General features: G+C 39.2%; 1 protein-coding gene across 3 annotated transcripts in view; it reads right to left on the minus strand.

Moving 5' to 3' along the window:
- The window catches only part of SPATA6 (spermatogenesis associated 6), a 174,131-nt gene that overhangs the window by 105,798 nt on the left and 44,579 nt on the right, over positions 1–23,754 (minus strand). The window lies entirely within an intron of this gene.

Genomic DNA, 23,754 nt, shown 5'->3' on the forward strand with positions numbered 1-23,754 from the left:
CCCCTAAGCATGCATAGCCTTCCCGTCTATCATTCACAGGAATGGCACATTTTTTAAAACAAGCATGAACCTACACAGATACATCATGATCGCCCAAAGGCTGTAGTTTATCTTAGGGTTCACTCTTAGTAATGTACACTCTGTGGGTTTAGACAAATGTTTGATGCTTTTGAACTGTGGTGTTGGAGAAGACTCTTGAGAGTCCCTTGGACTGCAAGGACATCCAACCAGTCCATTCTGAAGGAGATCAGCCCTGGGATTTCTTTGGAAGGAATGATGCTAAAGCTGAAACTCTAGTACTTTGGCCACCTCATGCGAAGAGTTGACTCATTGGAAAAGACTCTGATGCTGGGAGGGATCAGGGGCAAGAGGAGAAGGGGACGACAAAGGATGAGATGGCTGGATGGCATCACTGACTCGACGGACGTGAGTCTGAGTGAACTCCAGGAGATGGTGATGGACAGGGAGGCCTGGCATGCTGCGATTCATGGGGTCACAAAGAGTCAGACACGACTGAGCGACTAAACAACTGAACTGAATAATGACATTGTATGTTAGCTGTTCAGTCATGTCCGACTCTGTGACCCTATGGACTGTAGCCTACCAGGCTTCTGTGTCCACGGAATTCTCCAGGCAAGAATATTGGAGTGGAATGCCATTCCTTTTTCCAGAGGAACTTCCCAACCCAGTGATCGAACCCTGGTCTCCTGCAGTGCAGGCAGATTCTTTACCGTTTGAGCTACAGGGAAGTCCTATATGACATTATCCATCGTTACAAAACCATACAGAGTATTTTTCACTGCCCTGTCCCTCTGTTCTCTGGTTATTTACCTCTCCCCTCCCCACAATCCACCACCACCACAATCACTTTTTGCCTTTTCCAGAATGTCATGTACTTGAAATCACACAGTATGCAGCCTTTCAGATTGGCTTCTTTTACTTACTAACATGCATTTAAGGTTCCCCTATGTGTTTTTATGGCTTGATAGCTCATTTCTTTTTATTGCTGAGTAATATCCCATTGTCTGGATATTCCACAGTTTACTCCTTCACCTACTGAAAGACATCAACTGCTTTCAAGTTTTGGCAATTATGAATAGAGCTGCTATAAATATCCCTATGCAGAATTTTGTGTAGACATAAATTTCCAATTCTTTGCATAAAAACCAAGGAGCAGTATTGTCCAATCATATGGAAAGGAAGCACTAGCTTTTGGAAAAAACCCACCAAACTGTCTTCCAAAGTGTCTGCACCATTCTGCATTCTCACCAGCAAAAAGTGAGAGTTCCTGTTGCTCTGAATCCTCACTAGCATTTCATGTTGTCACTGTTCCAGATTCCAATTCTAAGGAATGTACAGCAATCTCATTGTTTTAATTTTCATTTCTCTAGTGATATACAATGTGAAGTATCTTTTCACGTGCTTTTTTGCCACCTGTATATCTTTGGTGAGGTGTCTATTAAGGCTTTTGACCCATTTTTTAACTAGGTTGTTTGTTTTCTTATCATTGAATTTTAAGCATTATTGGCATATTTTAGATAATAGTCTTTTATCAGGTGTGTCTTTTGCAAATATCTTCATCTGGTCTGTGGCTGGTCTTCTAATTCTCTTGATTTTTCCTTTCACAGAGCAGAAGTTTTTAACCTATCAGCTTCAGCTTATCAATTATTTCTTCCATAGTTTCTTTCAAAAACAACTATGGTGTTTTCTTGTTGTCTCTAAAAACATATCACCATGCCCAAGATCATCTAGATTTTTCTCCTGTGCTAACGTCTAGGAGTTTTATAGTTTTGCATTTTCCAGTTATGTCTATGATCCATCGGTGGTGGTGGTTTACTTGCTAAATTGTGTCCGACTCTTGTGACCCTATGGACTGTACCCCACCAGGTTCCTCTATCCATGGAATTTTCCAGGCAAGAATATTGGAATGGGTTCCCATTTCATCCTCCAGGGGATCTTCCCAACCCAAGGATCAAACTTGTATCTACTATATTGCAGGCAGTCTCCTGCATTGCAAATGGATTCTTAACCAATTGAGTCATGAGGGAAGCTGATAGAATATACATTTAAGAGTATATATTTCCCTCTAAGTACTACTACAGCTGCATCCCACAACTTTTGTTCTATAATAGTTTTATAATTCAATAGAAAACATTTTCTAATTTCTGATATGCTTTCCTCTTTACCCAGGTGTTCCTGAGAAATAAATTTAATTTCCAAACACAAGGCAATATTCTAGTTGTCTTTCTGTTACTGCTTTCTAGCTAAAATTTAACTGTACAGTGATCAGAAAACATAATGATTATGGTTCAATGCTTTGAAATTTGCGACTGAATTTGTGGCTTAAAATATGATCAAATGAAATAATTTTGTAGTTGGAAGGTGTTGATTAAGCATTTTATATATGTCCATGTAAAAATGTGATAATCCTTTTGTCCTAAACTTCTATATCCTTATTGATTTTATGGTTGTTCTATAACTACTGAGAAAGGGGTGTTAAATCTCCCACTGCAGTTGGTTACAGTTGGTCTTTATTTACTTTGAGGCTATACTATTAGATCTGTTCAAACTGGAAACTCAGAGAAGGCAGTGGCACCCCACTCCAGTACTCTTGCCTGGAAAATCCTATGAACGGAGGAGCCTGGTAGGCTGCAGTCCACAGGGTCGCTAAGAGTCAGATAAGACTGAGCAACTTCACTTTCACTTTTCACTTTCATGCATTGGAGAAGGAAATGGCAACCCACTCCAGAGTTCTTGCCTGGAGAGTCCCAGGGATGGGGGAGCCTGATGGGCTGCCGTCTATGGGGTCGCACAGAGTCGGACATGACTGAAGTGACTTAGCAGCAAACTGGAAACTACTGTCTTCCTAGTTAAGTTTTATCAATATGACATGAGCATTTTGTCATGTCATGACATGAGCATGATGTGAACATTTTTTCCCAATGCTTATATCTAAGTCTTAAAACTACTTGATTAGGGTTTATAAATCCAGTCTGACAATGTTTATCTTTTAATTGGAAGTTAATCCACTTATATTTAATGAGAATTACTTCTGAATCTACATCTACCTCTATCTACTTTGTCCTGCTTTGAATTTATTAAAAAGAATTATTCCAAATGTTTTCCCTGTACTGGTTTGGAGTTTTTATGCTCAAATTGTATTTTTTTAGCAGTTACCCTTGAAAATATTACATGTATCCTTTTAACTTATCAAAGTTTAATGTTAACACCTTATAAAAATCCCTTTTTCATTACTCCTGCTATGTTGCTGTTAGTCTAACTCTGTATATTTTTTAACTTTCATAATTACCTTTTTAAGCAATCAATGCTCATTTATATTTATTCATACAAAATGACTTTCATTTTTCTACTATCACTTTTGCATCTATGATCTTCATTCTCCTTCTGCCTGAAATATATTCTTTAGAATTTCCTTTGGTAAGCTGACTGGTGGCACACACTTTCAACTGTGTGTTTAAAGGTCTATTGTACAATCATTCTTACAAAATATTTTTTGCTTAGTGTAGAATTTGTGGTTAGAAGTTGTTTTCTTTCAGGCTATTACAGATATCCCACTATCATTTACCTTCCACTATTGCTGCTGAAAAGTCATCTATCAAACTAACTAACATGACTTTGAGGGACTTCTGAGATGTTTCATATTTGGTTTTCTGTAGTCACCATAACTTTCTACATGTGTATTTCTTTTAATATAGACATCAAATCAGAGGATAAGTAAGTCTAACACATTCCAAAAAAATATATGATCCATTAGGAGTTTTAATTTTTGTGAAAGGTATATGGTCTGTATCTAGATTCATTCTTTTTTGAGTGTATGTCCAGTTGCTCTAGTACCATTTACTGAAGAATCTATAATATCTTTGTTCTACAGTATTGTCTTTGCTCCTTTGTTAAAGATCAGTTGACTATATTTACAGAGGCATATTTCTGTTCTTCTCATATATTTTTATAAATATAAATTAAGTTTTCTTCTTAAACAGAGTGATGGGCACAGCTGGGTATATTATACAACTCTTTAGACTTTTAATATGTCTGAAATACTTTATAATAAATTTATAGAAATAAGAATAAAATATAAATTACATCCTTTCTCCCTTCTAAGAACCCATGAATGAGACAAATCTGTTTCTTCCTTTAAATCCTGTTACTTTCAACCAAGGGAAATCTCAGTCATTTAACTCAATAACTATATGCCCAATTTATGAAGAACTAGTAAATATTCCTTATGACTCATAAATTGGGGCTGTAATAAGGAAAAAAATAACTGATACAGAGATTTTCCTCAATGATCTGACATTGTGTTGAAAAGGCAAACATTAAATAAAATAAGGAAACAAACATTTACAAACTACAACTACAACAGAGGCATTCAGGTTGTGCTGTAAGAGTATTATAACAAGATAATCCAGTCAGGGAGTCAGCAAAGTCTGAAGAAGAGAAGATCTCTTTAGGACTTAACCCATAGCATGAATAACTGTAAACCAGGAGTTAGGAAAGAGAAAGAAAAGACAGAAGTTGCTCAGTCACGTCTGACTCTTTGAGACCCCATGGACTGCAGCCTACCAGGCTCCTCCATCCATAGGATTTTCCAGGCAAGAGTACTGGAGTGGGTTGCCATTTCCTTCTCCAGGGGATCTTCCCAACCCAGGGATCGAACCTGGATCTCCTGCACTGCACACAGACGCTTTAGTGTCTGAACCACCAGGGAAGCCCATGAGAGTCAGGGGGAGTGAGAAACTAGAGATTTAAGCAGGACAAACAGGATGTACAAAGGCTCTTAACAGAACATAGCAGGGTAATATGAGAGATTAATGGTTCAAAAGCAAACTTCTTATTCAAATCAACTTGAAAAGGTAGACACCTAAAAAATCTGTTTGAGGCAGTAGAGACCTAAGAAGATAGTATACAAATTACAAATCTGAAACTCAGTATAAGAAATAAATACAGAGAAGTAATCCACTGGATCATGGAAAAAGCAAGAGAGTTCCAGAAAAACATCTATTTCTGCTTTATTGACTATGTCAAAGCCTTTGACTGTGTGGATCACAATAAACTGTGGAAAATTCTGAAAGAGATGGGAATACCAGACCACCTGACCTGCCTCTTGAGAAATCTGTATGCAGGCCAGGAAGCAACAGTTAGAACTGGACATGGAACAACAGACTGGTTCCAAATTGGAAAAGGAGTACGTCAAGGCTGTATATTGTCACCCTGCTTATTTAACTTATATGCAGAGTACATCATGAGAAACGCTGGACTGGAAGAAATACAAGCTGGAATCAAGATTACCGGGAGAAATATCAATAACCTCAGATATGCAGATGACACCACCTTTATGGCAGAAAAGTGAAGAGGAGCTAAAAAGCCTCTTGATGAAAGTGAAAGAGGAGAGTGAAAAAGTTGGCTTAAAGCTCAACATTCAGGAAACGAAGATCATGGAAGATCCGGTCCCACCACTTCATGGGAAATAGATGGGGAAACAGCGGAAACAGTGTCAGACTTTATTTTGGGGGGCTCCAAAATCACTGCAGATGGTGATTGCAGCCATGAGATTAAAAGACGCTTACTTCTTGGAAGAAAAGTTATGACCAACCTAGACAGTATATTCAAAAGCAGAGACCTTACTTTGCCAACTAAAGTCCATCTAGTCAAGGCTATGGTTTTTCCTGTGGTCATGTATGGATGTGAGAGTTGGACTGTGAAGAAGGCTGAGCACCGAAGAATCGATGCTTTTGAACTGTGGTGTTGGAGAAGACTCTTGAGAGTCCCTTGGACTGCAAGGACATCCAACCAGTCCATTCTGAAGGAGATCAGCCCTGGGATTTCTTTGGAAGGAATGATGCTGAAGCTGAGACTCCAGTACTTTGGCCACCTCATGAGAAGAGTTGACTCATTGGAAAAGACTCTGATGCTGGGAGGGATTGGGGGCAGGAGGAGAAGGGGACAACCGAGGATGAGATGGCTGGATGGCATCACAGACTCAATGGACGTGAGTCTGAGTGAACTCCAGGAGATGGTGATGGACAGGGAGGCCTGGCGTGCTGCGATTCATGGGGTCACAAAGAGTCGGACATGACTGAGCGACTGAACTGAACTGAAGCCTGGTATTTGAGGCTCCTTCTCTTTTTGGGTATCTGACAGTTCTGACAGAGGTAGCTAAGAGGGTAAGGAGCAGAGTATAACTTTTTGTAAGCTCATGAAGTAGAGTTACAAAAATTGGAGTATCATGACCTTGGGAAGAGATGAGAAGGGAGGTCTGCAGGTAAGAGACAATGGCCTGTAAAGTAGCTAGGCCTTAGGCTGAATCTTGAGAGGATAAACCATAAGAGTAAACTAAAAATAGATAACCCATGCTATGTACTGAATGTCTGCATCCCCTCGAAATGAATAAGTTGAAATTCTACCCCCCCTCCAAGTGTAATATTTAGAGTTAGGGCCTTTATGAGGTTATTAGGGCTAAGGCTTCATTAATGGGATTAGTGCCCATTAGTGCCACTGGTGACCAAAAGACCCCAGAGAATGTCCTTACCCTTTCTGCCACATGGGGAAATAGAGAAGACGGTCATCTATGAACTGAAAGGGGACCCTCACCAAATCTGCTGACTCCTTGATTTGGGATTTTCCAGCTTCCAGAACTATGAAAAATTAACTTCTATTATTTATAAGCCACCCAGTCTAGGGTATTTTGCTGTACCAGCCCAAAAGGACTAAGACAGTCAACTAAGAATTTAGGCTTAAATCTGAATCATCCCAAATCTTGTCTGAATTAAGTTGGTCTAGAATTCCAAGTGCCCTTTAGAAATCTTCTAAAACAATCATAAACCTTGTCTAAAGGAAAATATCTTCATAAAAGGTTTTTAATCATTTCTAAAATTTTTATATACAAAATCTGACATTTAATGAAAATCAACCAGGGATATAGGGAAAAAAATCACTGGGATCAAAACACAAGAGAAATAACAGGAAATAAAAACAAATCAACAAGAAATCCAGAAAAAATAGCTATCAGACTGCAACTTATGCTTGGGGCTGGTGCATGGGGATGACCCAGAGAGATGTTATGGGGAGGGAGGTGGGAGGGGGGGTTCATGTTTGGGAAAGCATGTAAGAATTAAAGATTTTAAAATTATTAAAAAAAATAAAATAAAATAAAATATGCTTACTATGCTCAAGAAAATAAAATACAAGATTGAAAATGTCAGCAGACAACTAGAAAGCATTACAAGAACCAAGTGGAAAATTTTTAACTAAAAAGTAAAATAACCAAAAATTAACCATAACAAAGTATTTACTAACAGATTATAAATTATTCCAGAGAGAATTATGGAATTGGAAGACATAAGCATCTTGAGAGAAGCACAGAAAACCAAAAAGATGGAGCAACATAAAAAAGAAAAAAAAAAAGAACAGAGTAAGAATAATGTGTAATTGGATCTATAAAAAGAGAGAAGAAAAAAGGAGAAAAATATTTTAAAAGTTAATGTCTGAGAATTTATCTTAAGAAAGACATCAAGATACAAATCCCAAGAGAACAAATTTTAAAACACACACACACATACACACACAAAGCTGAGTACACTGAAGTAAAGCTACAGGAAAACAGATGTAAGAGAATATATTACAAGAAGCCAGCAGAAAAAGTAAAAAATACCTTCAAAGAAGTAACAATAAAATTAACAGATGATTTCTCATCAGAAAGTAAGGGAGCAAAAAGATAATGAAATAGTGTTATTATTTTCTAAGTGCTGGATGACACTAATACCAACATTCAGTACATGTGTAACTGAATCACTTTGCTGTACACCTGAAACTAATACAACAGTGTTAATCAACTATACTTCAATATAAAATTTAAAAAAAAATCCTCCAGAAAAGGTGAAATAAAGACATTTTCAGAGAAATAAAAATCAAGATAATCTATCAACAAAAGACTATAAGAAAGGAATCGTGAAAGGATATTCCTTAGAAAGAAGCAATAAATCTAGAAGATTTTCAAAAAATGAAAGGAAATAAAGAACAACCAAAAAGGCTAAATATAGATATAAAGTGAACTAAATGAAGCCTATATAATCATAGCAATACTATTTTGTGTGGTTTAACTGCAAACTAAATTAAAATGCACAACTAAAAATAATACATTGTCTAGAAGGGTTACAAATAAAGTGAACCATGAACTTCCAGATGTTCAAGCTGGATTTCGAAAAGGCAGAGGAACCAGAGATCAAATTGCCAATATCTGTTGGATCACAGAAAAAGCAAGTGAATTCCAGAAAAACATCACTTCTGCTTCATTGTCTACACCAAAACCTTGGACTGTGTGGATCACAACAAACTGGAAAATTCTTCAAGAGATGGGAATACCAGACTGCCTTCCCTGCCTCCTGAGAAATCTATATGCAGGTCTAGAAGCAACAGTTAGAACTGGACATGGAACAACAGACTGGTTCCAATTTGAGAAAGGAATACATCAAGGCTGTGTATTGTCACCTTGCTTATTTAACTTATATGCAGAATACATCATGCAAAATGCTAGACTGGATGAAGCACAAGGTGAGATCAAGATTGCAGGGAGCCATCTGTAGTCTTTGGAGAACTGTCTGTTTAGGTCTTTTTCCTACTTTTCGATTGGGTTGTTTGATTTTCTGGTATTGAGTTGTATGAGATGCTTGTATATTTTGGAAATTAATCCTTTGTCAGTTCTTGTAAAGATGCTCATTATTAGAGAAATGCAAATTAAAATTACAATGAGATATCACCTCACACTGGTCAGAATGGCCAGCATCAAAAAGTCTACAAACAATAAATGCTGGAGAGGGAATGGAGAAAAGGGAGCACTCGTGCACTGTTGATGGGAATGTAAATTGATACGGCCACTATGGAAGACAGTATGGAGATTCCTAAAACTCTAGGAATAAACCCACCATATGATCCAGCAATCCCACTCCTAGGCATATACCCTGAGGGAACCAAAATTGAAACATACACATGTACTCCAATGTTCACTGCAGCACTATTTACAATAGAACATATTTACAATATGTTTACAATAGAATATATTTACAATAGCTAGTAAGCAACTTAGGTGTCCACCAAAAGATGAATGGATAAAGAAGTTGTGGTATATATACACAATGGAATATTACTTAGCCATAAAAAGGAATGCATCTGAGTCAGTTCTAGTGAGGTGGATGGACCTAGAGCTTATTATACAGAGTGAAGTGAGTCAGAAAGAGAAAGATAAATATTGTATACCAACACACATATATGGAATCTAGAAAGATGGTACTGATGAACTTATTTTCAAGGCAGCAATGGAGAAACAGACACAGAGAACAGACTTATGGACACAGGGAGAGGGGAAGAGAAGCTGAGATGGATGGAGAGAGCAACATGGAAACTTACATTTCCATATGTGAAATAGATAGCCAATGGGAATTTTCTGTATGTCTCAGGGAATTCAAATGGGGCTTTTATCAACCTAGCAGGATGGGATTGGGGGAGAGGTGCAAGGAAGGTTCAAGAGAGGGGACATATGTATGCCTATGGCTGATTCATGCTGATGTTTCACAGAAAATGAAATTCTGTAAAGCAATGATCCTTCAATTAAAAGATAAATAATTATTTTTAAATGTGCAAAAAAAAGTTTGCAAAGAAAAATATCAATAACCTCATATATGCAAATGACACCAACCTTATGGCAGAAAGCAAAGAGAAACTAAAGAGCCTCTTGATGACAGTGAAAGAGACTGAAAAAGCTGGCTTAAAATTCAACATTCAAAAAATCAAGATCATGGCATCCTGTCCCATCACTTCATGGCAAATAAATGGGGAAACAATGGAAACTGACAGACTTTATTTTCTATGGGCTCCAAAATCTCTGCTAATGGTGACTGCAGCCAGAAATTAAAAGACACTTGCTCCTTGGAAGAAAAGCTATGACCCACCTAGACAGCATATTAGAAAGTAGAGACATTACTTTGCTGACAAAGGTCTGTCTAGTTAAAGCTATGGTTTTTCCAGTAGTCATCGATGGATGTGAGAGTTGAACCATAAAGAAAGTTGAGCACAGAAGAACTGATGCTTTTGAACCATGGTGTTGGAGAAGGCTCTCGAGAGTCCCTTGGACTGCAAGGAGATCAAACCAGTCCATCCTAAACGAAATAAGTCCTGAGTATTCATTGGATGAACTGATGCTGAAGCTGAAGCTCCAATACTTTGATAGACTGAAGTGCTCTGACTTATTGGAAAAGACCCTGATGCTGGGAAAGGTTGAAGACAGGAGCAGAAGGGGACGACAGAGGATGAGATCATTGGGTGGCATCACTGACTTGATGGACATGAGTTTGAAAAGCTCTGGGAGTTGGTGATGGACAGGGAAGCCTGGCGTACTGAAGTCCATGGGGTCACAGAGAGTTGAACATGACTGAGTGACTGAACAACAACAATCTTATTGTATATACTTAGTAACTTTATCTCCTCTTTTTCAGTTTTTATGCTTCTAATCTCTTTTTTTGTCTAACTGCATTGGCTAGTACCTCCACAACAATTTTAAAGGATCATCTATTTTCTCTAATTTTTTTGGCCATGCTGCATGGCTTGTAGGATCTTAGTTCCCTGACTAGAATTGACCTCAGGCCACCACAGTGAACACACTAAGTCCTTACAACTGGAGCATCCGGGAATACCCAGAGATTATCTAGTTTCTAAGATCTCTTCCCACTCTGAGAGTCTAGATTTTACCTGGAGTAGAAAAGGGTCTAGGAAATTAACCTGCATGGGGTCTGGGCTTGAAGTTTTAGTTCTTTTTCTTCTTCATTGCACATATTCAGCACTTTTCTGGCAATACCAAAGACCACAGATACTAATTTCATCACCATCCTACTATGTTTTGTGCCTAACCTGGCACTATGGGCTCGTGTTGGTCCATAAGAACAGAGGAAGGAAGGCAAGCAGACTTCCTAACTCCGGTTCTAATGTTCACATAATCTATAACCATGAACAGTAGCAGCTGTTCACTGTACCTCAATTTCTGCATCTTTAAAAGTGGCTCTTGGATGAGAGAAAACAGACATAGCTTTCTTAAGTTTTCCATGACTTTGTCTCTTATTCCGTTAAAATAAATCCCTTCATCTTCTGCAAACAGCTTCTTGCTTGGGCCTTGATGTCAGTACTTGTTATTGTATAGGTATCCTTGTGTACTGTATAGATATACTTGGTACTGTATAGGTATACTTGTTACTATAATCTGGCTAGAAAGTATGTCTGTCTGCCTATGACCACATTGAGGACATGAACTGAGTCTGACCCCATTCCATCATCTCTTTCTTGTTTTACTACAATAGCTTCTAACCTGGTTTCCTTTCTGCTTCAGAGCAATCTTTTAAAATGTAAACAGATAATGGCACTTCTTTAACTGAAACTGCTCTATCCTTCCCTATCGCTCACAGGACAGACTCCAAACCCCTTCATATATTATAAAAGGCCCTGTATGATCTGGCCTTTGCTTGCTCCCTGCCTACTCTCAGCTCTCACAACTTCTGGTCTGATACTCTATACTTCAGTCCTATAGAGCTGCCTGGAGTACTTCAAATCTCTAGGCTTGTGACTTTCATCTCCATATTTACATATAATGAATATCTCCTCTGCCTGAAATATAAGTTCTCTTTATCTGGGTAACCCTAACAACCTTAAGACTTAAGGCAAACTAAGGAGATGCTCACCATTTCCATATCCTTTTCCTGGACCATGGACAACATCTCTGTTTCCCTTGGTATTTGGTTGGGATCAAAAGGGATGTGGGCAGTGGTAATAAGTGCCACTTCCAGGCCTGGTCATCAAACACATACACAATTGCCCAATTCTCACTCCTGGACATGGAAGCTACATGTAAAATCAATGGTATTTTAATAAGCAAAAAGGCTAGTTCACCAAGTCAACACTGGGAGGAAAACTGCCAGACAAGTCACTTGACCTGCATCAGACTGTAATGAAGCTTTACTGTATTAAGCCACTGAGATTTGGGGACTGCTTGTTATAGCATCTAAAAGTGTTCACCTGACTCGTACAAAAAGACAAATTCAAATAGCCATTTTTATCCCTCAGGGATGAGGGAACAGCCTCCTGTGTGCTCTCACAATTCTCTTTCCTGGCACTGACCACATGGCATAATCATGCTTTGCTTGTTTTCATCTCCCATTAAAATGTGAACTCTTTCAGGGAAGGGACCATACATTCTTGGTTTTTTAAATTCACAAGCCCTGGTACATAGTAGGTTATCACTGGAAGTTTGGTGGGAGAATGAATAGAAAATGAGTCAATTAACCGATGGTAGAATGAGTGAAATAAATGAATGAATAGCTGCATCTGAACTTTTTCCCAGCAGTCAAATGAGGTGCTTTTTTTGTGGCTATGTTAGAGCAGAGGGTGTGCTGCTAATGCAGGGACCTTAATCATGTGAGGATGTGAGAGCTGGACTATAAAGAAAGCTGAGCACCGAAAAACTGATGCTTTTGAACTGTGGCACTGGAGAAGACTCTTGCAAGTCCCGTGGACTGCAAATGATCGAAACAGTCAATCCTAGAGGAAATCAGTCCTCAATGTTCATTGGAGGGACTAATACTAAAGCTGAAGCTCCAATACCTTAGCCACTTGATGCGAAGAACTGACTCATTGGAAAAGACTCCAATGCTGGGAAAGATTGAAAGCAAGAGAAGGAGACAACAGAGGATGAGATGGTTGGATGGCATCACCAACTTGGTGGACATGAGTTTGAGCAAACTCCAGGAGCTGGTGATGGACAGGGAAGCCTGGCATGCTACGGTCCATGGGGTTGCAAAGAATTGGACAGGAATGAGCGACTGACCTGAACTGAAAAAGTCAAGAAGGCAAGTTGTAGCATTGACTCATGAATGGACATTAATAAGGGTCTCCTGTATGTTAGCTTTGATGTCATACCTGACATAATGCCATCAGTAAGCTAAAGTAAGATATAGAAAGAATGCTTCAATGTTGTTACCAACACAAAGGGAACACACCTTTTTAAGCAAACAAGTCATGTTTATCTTTGATTCCTAGCCCAGATGCTCAGGGAAATCACCATTAAATTCCAAGAAGTAGTACTATTATAGGTCACATCCTCTGACTGAAATGCAAACTAACAAATTTTTGATACTTAGACTAATCATGAATAAATATCTGAAACAGACTGAAAAAAACAACAGCACCAATATGAAGGTTCAGTGAAATGACTGGATACCCAACAAATATTTTTTCACTTTCTTGCATATTAACTACAAAAAAAGAGAAGAAAGGAAAATTACACAAAGAATCTTATTCTCAAAAGTCACAACATATGCAACAGTTAAAAATAAATATGAAAATAAACATGAAATACATGGCAACTATACATACAAACACACACTCACACACATACCCCAAAACCTTGGTAACAGGGTGAAAGAAAACATAAGTTTAATAAATCAATATATATCACTTATCTACATGGGAAAAATGAATAATATAAAAATGCTAATTCTTTCAAAATAATTAAAATTCAAAGAGGTTTATCTTAGACCTTAAAAATGAGTTTAAGTTCATCTAGAAAAATAAACAAGTAGGAATATAAATGTGTGCTTTTTAAATGAAAGAACATGGATTACAGAAAGATGTAATGATTAACTATGCAGTATTGGCCCACATATAGATACTTAGAATAAGTAAATAGATATAATGAGGTGGGGACAAATGGGAGAGTACACAGAGACACAGGATGAGGGTAGAAAGGATATTAATGAGGAACAGATTTCTGCTTCAGATAATGGCAATTTACATAAAGCAGACCAATCATCTTACTAAGACAACTAAGAAAATCTGGTCAAGTTATTTTTTTAAATCTGCTTGAAGGCACAGAGAAGCTAACAAGGCAATGAAGAATTACAGGGCCAAGTTCTGGGAAAACAAAGAAGAGTCAGGGAGATGAGCCAAACATTGGAACTGCTTTCTCCCCAAGGGCATCTGCTAATTCCAGAAATGGCAAACTAAGGATTAATAAACTTAGCTGAGATTTTGATGGTCTCATAGACCTAGAAGAAAAATATCACTACAGGAGACCTCCCTGGTGGTCCAGTGGTTAAGAATTTGCCAGCCAAAGCAGGGGACACAGGTTTGGTCCTTCGTCTGGGAAGATTCTACACGCTGCAGGGCAACTTAGCTCACATGCCACAGAGCACGTGCTCTAGAGCCCGTGAGCCGCAACTACAGAGCCCAAATGCCACAGCTGCTGAAGTCTGTGTACCTAGAATCTGTGCTCTGCAACAAGAGAAGCCATCACAATGAGAAGCACACACACCGCAACTAGAGAGCAGCCCCCACATGCAACAGCTAGAGAAAGTTCACTATCAGCAACAGAGGCCCAGGGCACCAAAAATTAATTAGTTAAGAAAAATCACTATAGGGCCTACACCAAGAAGGAGGGGTCTTCATAAATTCTCCACAGTTTAGAGAAGACTATCTAAAAGACAATACCACAGGAGTAAGGATAAACTAGAAATACCCTCCCCTGGTCCTTTCACTCAGAAAGAAACTCAGCTTCCAATCACCATAATCTCTGACATCAGACTGACATGATAGAGGTTTGCTGGTACCACTGACACCCTACAGAAGGGAAATAAAAGGCAAACATATAGCCTATCTGGAGAACAATACTATGACGTTATGTTCCCAATTATTTCTATAATTTTTCACATACAAAGTTCAATACTCAAAAGGAACTGTACAATTATTTTTAGGAAAGTGTTCAGCAGTATCAAATAAAGCTAAATATACATCTATTCTATGACACAGAAATTCCACTCCAAGAGAACTGAGTATAAACGTTTATCAAAAGATATTTATAAGAATATTCATAATAAGCCTAAAAACAATCCTCATTTACAAGAAATGAATAAATTACTTTCATATAATGGAATAATAAAGAGCAATAAAAAAAGAATGGACTAATGAAATACAACCTCATAGGTGATTCACAGACATTAGGCTGAAAGAAAAAACTCGTTCAAACAAATACATATTTATGATTTAACTTATATTAAGTCCAAAAACGGACAAAAGTTACAACAGTGATTGTCGTGAGGGGGGTATTGACTGGCAGAGGTACAAAACCTTTTCAGATGTTGGAAATATTCTCTGTCTTGATAAATGGTGGTTATGGAGTACTCAAATGTGAATAATCATTCAAGGGTACATTTAGGGCTAAAATCAGCATACTTTAGACACTAAAAATACCTAAGACAGTCTTAATAAAGGATAAACCCGGAGGGCTTAAACTACCAGATATCCAAACTGAACTTCTAGTAATTGAGAAAGCATAAAGTTTATGCAAGGACCCATGAAACAAAACAGAAAATATATAAATTTAAAAAATCCACAAGTAGGCAGGCATTTAGCTTGTGGTAAACATTAAGAGCAAGGGGAATAAAAGTCTCTTCACCAAATGGTATTGCCCAATTAGATATACATAAAATAAAAATATTATCCTTACTTCAACCATATATAGAAATAAAATCAAAGGAAGACTGCAGATCTGAATGCATATGGTAGAAATAAGTCTTCTAGAAAATTATATAGAGTATCTTCATAACTTGAGTGTGGGAAAATTAACAAGATGGCTCTAGTCTTGCTCTTTCAACCCGTGCTCTCATGCTCATTCACTCCATGTTCTGAAAACATGACTTTGCCCAGTTGTGTGATGGCTGAGGTCACTTATAGCACTGTGTATGAGTGTCACGAGTTACTCACCTGGTCATGGGCTGCTTTGTGCAGTATGCCTGTATGAGCTTCACCAGGAAAGCCCTGGCTGCTGCTGCACTGGGGCTACACTGGAGTGACATCATGGTTACGTTACATCAAGTTATGTTACGGCAACCTTATGGCTACATTATGGTTATGTTATGGCTGCAGCTTCAGCTGCCACGTCAGCCAGGAGGGAGACTGAGTTGTGGCTGCTGCGCCAGCCAGAAAAGAATAACTGTGTCTGCAGTTTCCATGGTTCCTAGAGTCTTCTTCCAGCCTCTTAGCTTGTGCTTTGCCTACCCTAGGTGCAGCGAACAGGGGGATCAGCAAGACAACTGGCATAACAAACAGAAAACAGCAACATACTGGGATAGGGAAAAACACAACCCCAAAAAGCACTAAACATAAGGGGCTTCCCTGGTGGCTGAGATGGTAAAGAATCTGCCTGCAATGAGGATGACAACAAGAATCACTAACAGATTGAAAATGCAAGCCACAGAGTCAGAAATTATTGTACTTACAACACACATAACTGACATAAATCTTGTTAACTAGAAAATATTGAGAAGCCCTACAAATTAGTAAGAAAGTAATAAACAGCCAAAAAGAGAAATGAGCAAAAGATAAGCATTCACACACACACAAAGATGCCCAGAAGAGATGATGTCATTTATCTTCACAGAAATGCAAAATGAAACCACTGTCCACAAACCTTAATGACTAAAATGAAAAAGTCTGGCAATTCCAGGATTTGGCAAGGATGTGGCGAACAGAACTTTCACCAATGGCGGAGTGTATATTGACAGAGCAACACTGTGAAACTGCTTGGCATTGTCTACTCATATTCACCGTCAGTCAGTTCAGTTCAGTCGCTCAGTCGTGTCCGACTCTGCGACCCCATGAATCGCAGCACGCCAGGCCTCCCTGTCCATCACCAACTCCAGGAGTTCACTCAGACTCACGCCCATCGAGTCAGTGATGCCATCCAGCCATCTCATCCTCTGTCGTCCCCTTCTCCTCCTGCCCCCAATCCCTCCCAGTATCAGAGTCTTTTCCAGTGAGTCAACTCTTCGCATGAGGTGGCCAAAGTACTGGAGTTTAAGCTTTAGCATCATTCCTTCCAAAGAACACCCAGGACTGATCTCCTTCAGAATGGACTGGTTGGATCTCCTTGCAGTCCAAGCGACTCTCAAGAGTCTTTTCCAACACCACAGTTTAAAAGCAGCAATTCTTTGGAGCTCAGCTTTCTTCACAGTCCAACTCTCACATCCATACATGACCACTGGAAAAGCCATAGCCTTGACTAGACGGACCTTTGTTGGCAAAGTAATGTCTCTGCTTTTGAATATGCTATCTAGGTTGGTCATAACTTTTCTTCCAAGGAGAAAGCGTCTTTTAATGTCATGGCTGCAATCACCATCTGCAGTGATTTTGGAGCCCCCCAAAAATAAAGTCTGACACTGTTTCTACTGTTTCCCCATCTATTTCTCATGAAGTGATGGGACCAGATGCAATGATCTTCGTTTTCTGAATGTTGAGCTTTAAGCCAACATTTTCTCTCTCCACTGTCACTTTCATTAAGAGGCTTTTTAGTTGCTCTTCACTTTCTGCCGTAAGAGTGGTGTCATCTGCATATCTGAGGTTACTGATATTTCTCCCAGCAATCTTGATTCCAGCTTGTGCTTCTTCTAGCCCAGCATTTCTCATGATGTACTCTGCATATAAGTTAAATAAGCAGGGTGACAATATACAGCCTTCACGTACTCCTATATTCACCTTAAGACTCATCAATTACAACACACACACACATTATATATATATATATGTATATATACACACACACTCATATATATGTGTGTGTGCGTATATATATACATATAAGTGTATGGGTTTCCCAGGTGGCACTAGTGGTAAAGAACCCATCTGCCAATGTAGGAGCGGTAAGAGACAAGGAATCAATCCCTGGGTTGGTAAGATCCCCTAGAAAAAGTCACATCAACACACTAACACATACCAAATAGATGTGAATGCTCATGAACATCAAGGCATGTTATCAAGAATTTCATAGTAACTTCATTCATAATAGCAAAAATGGAAATAAGCAAAATGCCCATTAATAACAGAATAAACAACTTGGAGTATAGTCACATAAGGAGATACTACATAGCAACAAAGACAAATGAACTAGCTATCCAAACAAAAGTCAATTTCTCAGCAAAAATGCTAAGCAAAATAGGCCTGGAACAAAAGAAGTTGCAAACAATGATTCCACTTATTTAATTTTCAAAAATAGGTAAAACTAAACTACAATATCAAACTTTAAAATGGAAATTTCTTTGTGGAGCATAGTGGAAATGGAGACTGAACACAAAAGTAAAAGTGTTACTGGCTCAGCTGTGTCTGACTCTTTACAGCTCCATGGACTATAGGCCGAAAGGCTACCCTGTCCATGGAATTCTCCAAGCAAAAACACTGGCGTGGGTAGCCATTCTTTTCTCCACGGGATCTTTCCAACCCAGGGATTAAACCCAGGTCTCCTATGATTCAGGCAGATTTTTCACCATCTGAGCCACCAGGGAAGCCTTTAGGTCAATAAATAGACAGCCAAATTTCAGAAATTTCAGATGTTCAAGTTTCATTTTGAAAAGACAGAGAACCAAAGATCAAATTGCCAGCATGCTGGATCATTGAAAAAGCAAGAGAGTTCCAGAAATATACTACACCTGCTGTACTGACTATGCCAAAGCCTTTGACAGAGTGGATTACAACAAACTGTTGAAAATGCTGAAAGAGATGGGAAGACCAGACCACCTTACCTGCCTCCTGAGAAATCTGTATGCAAGTCAAGAAGCAACAGATAGAACTGGACATGGAACAACAGACTGGTTCCAAACTGGGAAAGGAGCATGCCAAGCTGTATACTGTCACCCTCCTTTTTAATTTCTATGCAGAGTATTTCATGTGAAATGCCAGGCTGGTTAAAGTACAACCTGGAATCAAGATTGCCGGGAGGAATATCAATAACGAGATATATAGATGACACCACCCTTATGGCAGAAAGCAAAGAACTAAAGGGCCTCTTGATGAAAGTGAAAGAGGAGAGCGAAAAAGTTGGCTTAAAATTCAACGTTCATAAAACTAAAATCATGGCATCTGGTCCCATCATTTCATGGCATATAGATGGGGAAACAATGGAAACAGTGACAAATTTTCCTTTGGGGGGCTCCAAAATCACTGCAGATGGTAACTGCAGCCATGAAATAAAAGACACTTGCTCCATGGAAGAAAAGTTATGACCAACCTAGACAGCATGTTAAAAAGCAGAGACATTAATTTGCCAACAAAGGTCCATCTAGTCAAGGCTATGGTTTTTCCAATAGTCATGTATGGATGTGAGAGTTGGACTATAAAGAAAGCAGAGTGCCAAAGAATCAATGCTTTTGAACTGCGGTGCTAGAGAAGACTCTTGAGAGTCCCTGGGACAGCAAGGAGATCAAACTAGTCAATCCTAAAGTAAATCAACTCTGAAGATTCATTGAGAGGACTGATGCTGAAGCTGAAACTCTAATATTTGGCCACCTGATACGAAGAACTGACTCATTTGAAAAGACCTTGATGCTGGCAAAGATTGAAGGCGGGAGGAGAAGGGGATGACAGAGGATGAGATGATTGGATGGCATCACCATCAACAGACTTAAATTTGAGTAAACTCCGAGTTGGTGATGGACAGGGAAGCCTGGTGTGCTGCAGTCTAAGGGGCCGCAAACAGTTGGACACGACTAAAGACGGAACTGAACTGAAATTTCAGAAAGCTTTCTTTATCAGTTCAGTCAGTGACTCGTGTCCAATTCATTGCAACCCATGGACTGCGGCATGCCAGGCCTCCCTGTCCATCACCAACTCCTGGAGTTTACTCAGTCTCATGACCGTTGAGTTGGTGATGCCATCCAACCATCTCATCCTCTGTCGTCCTCTTTTCCACTCGCCTTCAATCTTTCCGAGCATCAGGATCTTTTCCAATGAGTCAGTTCTTCACATCAGGTGCCCAAAGTATTGGAGTTTCAGCTTCAGCATCAGTCCTTCCAATGAATATTCAGGACTAATCTCCTTTAGGATGGACTGGTTGGATCTCCTTGCAGTTCAAGGGACTCTTAAGAGTCTTCTCCAACACCTCAGTTCAAAAGCATCAATTCTTCGCTGCTCAGCTTTCTATATAGCCCAACTTTCACATCCATACATGACTACTGGAAAAACCATAGCCTTGACTAGATGGACCTTTTTTGACAAAACAATGTCTCTGCTTTTTAATAAGCTGTCTAAGTTGGTCATAACTTTTCTTCCAAGGAGTAAGTGTCTTTTTCTTTCATGGATGCAGTCACCATTTCCAGTGATTTCAGAGCCCAAGAAATTAAAGTCTGTCATTGTTTCCACTGTTTCCCCATCTATTTGCCATGAAGTGATGGAACTGGATGCCATGATTTTTGTTTCTGAATGTTGAGCTTTAAGCCAACTTTTCACTCTCCTCTTGCACTTTCATCAAGAGGCCCTTTGGTTCTTCTTCATTTCCTGCCATGAGGGTGGTGCCATCTGCATATCTGAGGTTACTGACATTTCTCCCAGCAACCTTGATTCCAGCTTGTGCTTCATCCATCCTGGCATTTCTCAAGATGTAGTCTGCGTATAAGTTAAATAAGCAGGGTGACAATATACAGCCTTGACGTACTCCTTTTCCTATTTGGAACCAGTCTGTTGTTCCATGTCCAGTTCTAACTGTTGCTTCCTGACCTGCATATAGGTTTCTCAAGAGGCAGGACAGGCGGTCTGGTATTCCCATCTCTTTCAGAATTTTCCACAGTTTATTGTGATCCACACAGTCAAAGGCTTTTGCATAGTCAATAAAGCAGAAATAGATGTTTCTCTGGAACTCTCTTGCTTTTCAGGGATCCAGCAGATATTGGCAATTTGATTTCTGATTCCTCTGCCTTTTCTAAAACCAGCTTGAACATCTGGAAGCTCATGGTTCATGTACTGTTGAGGCCTGGCTTGGGGAATATTGAGCATTACTTTGCTATCATGTGAGATGAGTGCAGTTGTGCAGTAGTTTGAGCATTCTTTGGCATTGCCTTTCTTTGGGATTGGAATGAACACTGACCTTTTCCAGTTCCATGGCCACTGCGAGTTTTCCAAATTTGTTGGCATACTGAGTGCAGCACTTTCACAGCATAATCTTTTGGGATTTGAAATCGCTCAACTGGAATTCCATCACCTCCACTCACTTTGTTCGTAGTGATGCTTCCTAAGGCCCACTTGACTTCACATTCCAGGATGTCTGGCTCTAGGTGAATGATCATACCGTCGTGGTTATCTGGGTCATGAAGATCTTTTCTGTACAGTTCTTCTGTGTATCCTTGCCACCTCTTCTTAATATCTTTTGCTTTTGTTAGGTCCATACCATTTCTGTCCTTTATTGCACTGATCACTGAGGAAGGCTTTCTTATCTCTCCCTGCTATTCTTTGGAACTCTTCATTCAAATGGGTATATCTTTCCTTTTCTCCTTCGCTTTTCTTTTCCCTTCTTTTCACAGCTATTTGTAAGGCCTCCTCAGACAGCCATTTTGCTTTTTTGCATTTCTTTTTCTTGAGGATGGTCTTGATCCCTGTCTCCTGTTCAATGTCATGAACCTCCACCCACAGTTCATCAGGCATTCTGTCAGATCTAGTTCCTTAAATCTATTTCTCACTTCCACTGTATAATCATTAGAGATTTGATTTAGATCATACCTGAGTGGTCTAGTGGTTTTCCCTACTTTCTTCAACTTAAGTTTGAATTTGACAATAAGGAGTTCATGATCTGAGCCACAGTTCAGCTCCAGTCTTATTTTTGCTGACTGTATAGGGCTTCTCCATCTTTGGCTGCAAAGGATATCATCAATCTGATTTTGGTGTTGACCATCTGGTGATGTCCATGTGTAGAGTCTTCTCTTGTGTTGTTGGAAGAGGGTGTTTGGTATGACCAGTGTGTTCTCTTGGCAGAACTCTATTAGTGTTTGCCCTGCTTCATTCTGTACGCCAAGACCAAATTTGCCTTTTACTCCAGTTGTTTCTTGACATCCTACTTTTGCATTCCAGTCCCCTATGATGAAAAGGACATCTTTTGGGGGTGTTAATTCTAGAAGGTCTTGTAGGTCTTCATAGAACTGTTCAGCTTCAGCTTCTTCAGCATTACTGGTTGGGGCACAGACTTGGATTAATTACCGTGATACTGAATAGAGATTAGAGAGTATAAGGTAGGTTTTCTGAAATTTGGCAATGTTCTAATTCTTGACCTAGGTAGCAGTTACACAGGTGGTCAAACTGTATTATTTCAGTCAGCTCCTGTTAGAGATAGCAGGTTAAATGTATGCATTAGCTATAGTTCCTTTCTGAACTCTCACTAAGTGAATAAAGGAATTAAACACACACATACACACCAACTCACAATGACAAAACTAACGAGAAAAAAAATTGAACGGAAGTGGTAACTGAGTTAACAGCCTAGAAAAAGAACCATAAGCCAATAGAGAGAAAAGCTTAGAAGCAAGTTTTTTTTATACTAAGGAACTCCTAAAAAACATAGCAAATCGGTGGTACAAGGTACCTCTGGCAATGACAAAATCAGTGGAGCTAAAACCAGAACAATAACTGAAAATTTCAGAAACAGTCAGCCCCATATCCTTCTTCTAACTTACTGCTAGGAAACTGCCCTTACCCATTCTCAGACACATGAAAGGGAGTTATTCTCTAAAGAGTTAGAACAGGAGGGTAAGGGGAGACAGATTGAAAGTTTTTTAGGGAAAGGAGAAGGAGGGGGAAGGAAGAGGGTTAGGAGGAAGGGAAAGAGAAGTAACAGTAATAGTCACTGTTGCCCTCACTGTCATGGAAACAGCAAGTACAAATGAAAACAGGTAGACTAAGAATCTCAGCTATGTAATGAAGACTTTACTATAGGTCCTTACACCACAAGGTTCTAAAACCAGGTCATCAAGTATATAGCTTCCAGGAGAAATATGTAAATAATTTTTCTACTGAATATGATCTGCTGAAGAAAAAGGACATTAAAAGATGCTGACATAATTTCCAATAAAAGAGCTCAAGAAATCACCCTACAATAAAGTTCACACTGAAATCTCCATCCTAGAGGAACCCCAATAGACATAGTAATTAGTGGCACCTCTGGGAAAGACTGAAGGTAGGAGGAAAAGGGAATGACAGAGGATGAAATGGTTGAATGGCATCACCAACACAATGGCCATGGATTTGGGTGGACTCTGGGAGTTGGTGATGGACAGGGAGGCTTGGTGTGCTGCAGTTCATGGGATCGAAAAGAGTTGGACACGACTGAGTGACCGAACTGGAACTGGAACTGGGTGTTCCTATTGCCATTTTAAATGTTTGGGGTTGATTTTGTAGATCTTTTTTCTTCTCTTGTATTTCTTGACTATATAGGTCCCTTTAACATTTGTTGTAAAGCTGGTTTGGTGGTACTGAATTCTCTTAACTTTTGCTTGTCTAAAAAGCTTTCTATTTCTCCATCAATTTTGAATGAGATCCTTGCTGGGTACAGTAATCTTGGTTATAGATTTTTCCCCTTTGGTACTTAAAATGTATCCTGCAATTCCCTCCTGGTGTGCAGAGTTTTGGCTGAAGATCAACTGTTAAGCGTATGGGGTTTCCCTTGTATGTTACTTGTTGCTTCTCCCTTACTGCTTTTAATATTCTTTCTGTGTGTTTAGTCTTTGTTAGTTTGATTAGTATGTGTCTTTGCGTGTTTCTCCTTGGGTTTATCCTGTATAGCACTCTTTGTGACTCTTAGATTTGACTAGTTCCTTTTCCATGTTGGGGAAATTTTCAACTATAATCACTTCAAAAATTTTCTCATACCCTTTCTTTTTCTCTTCTTCATCT

This window comes from Ovis aries, chromosome 1 (assembly GCF_016772045.2).
Source record: "Ovis aries strain OAR_USU_Benz2616 breed Rambouillet chromosome 1, ARS-UI_Ramb_v3.0, whole genome shotgun sequence".
Taxonomy (NCBI): domain Eukaryota; kingdom Metazoa; phylum Chordata; class Mammalia; order Artiodactyla; family Bovidae; genus Ovis; species Ovis aries.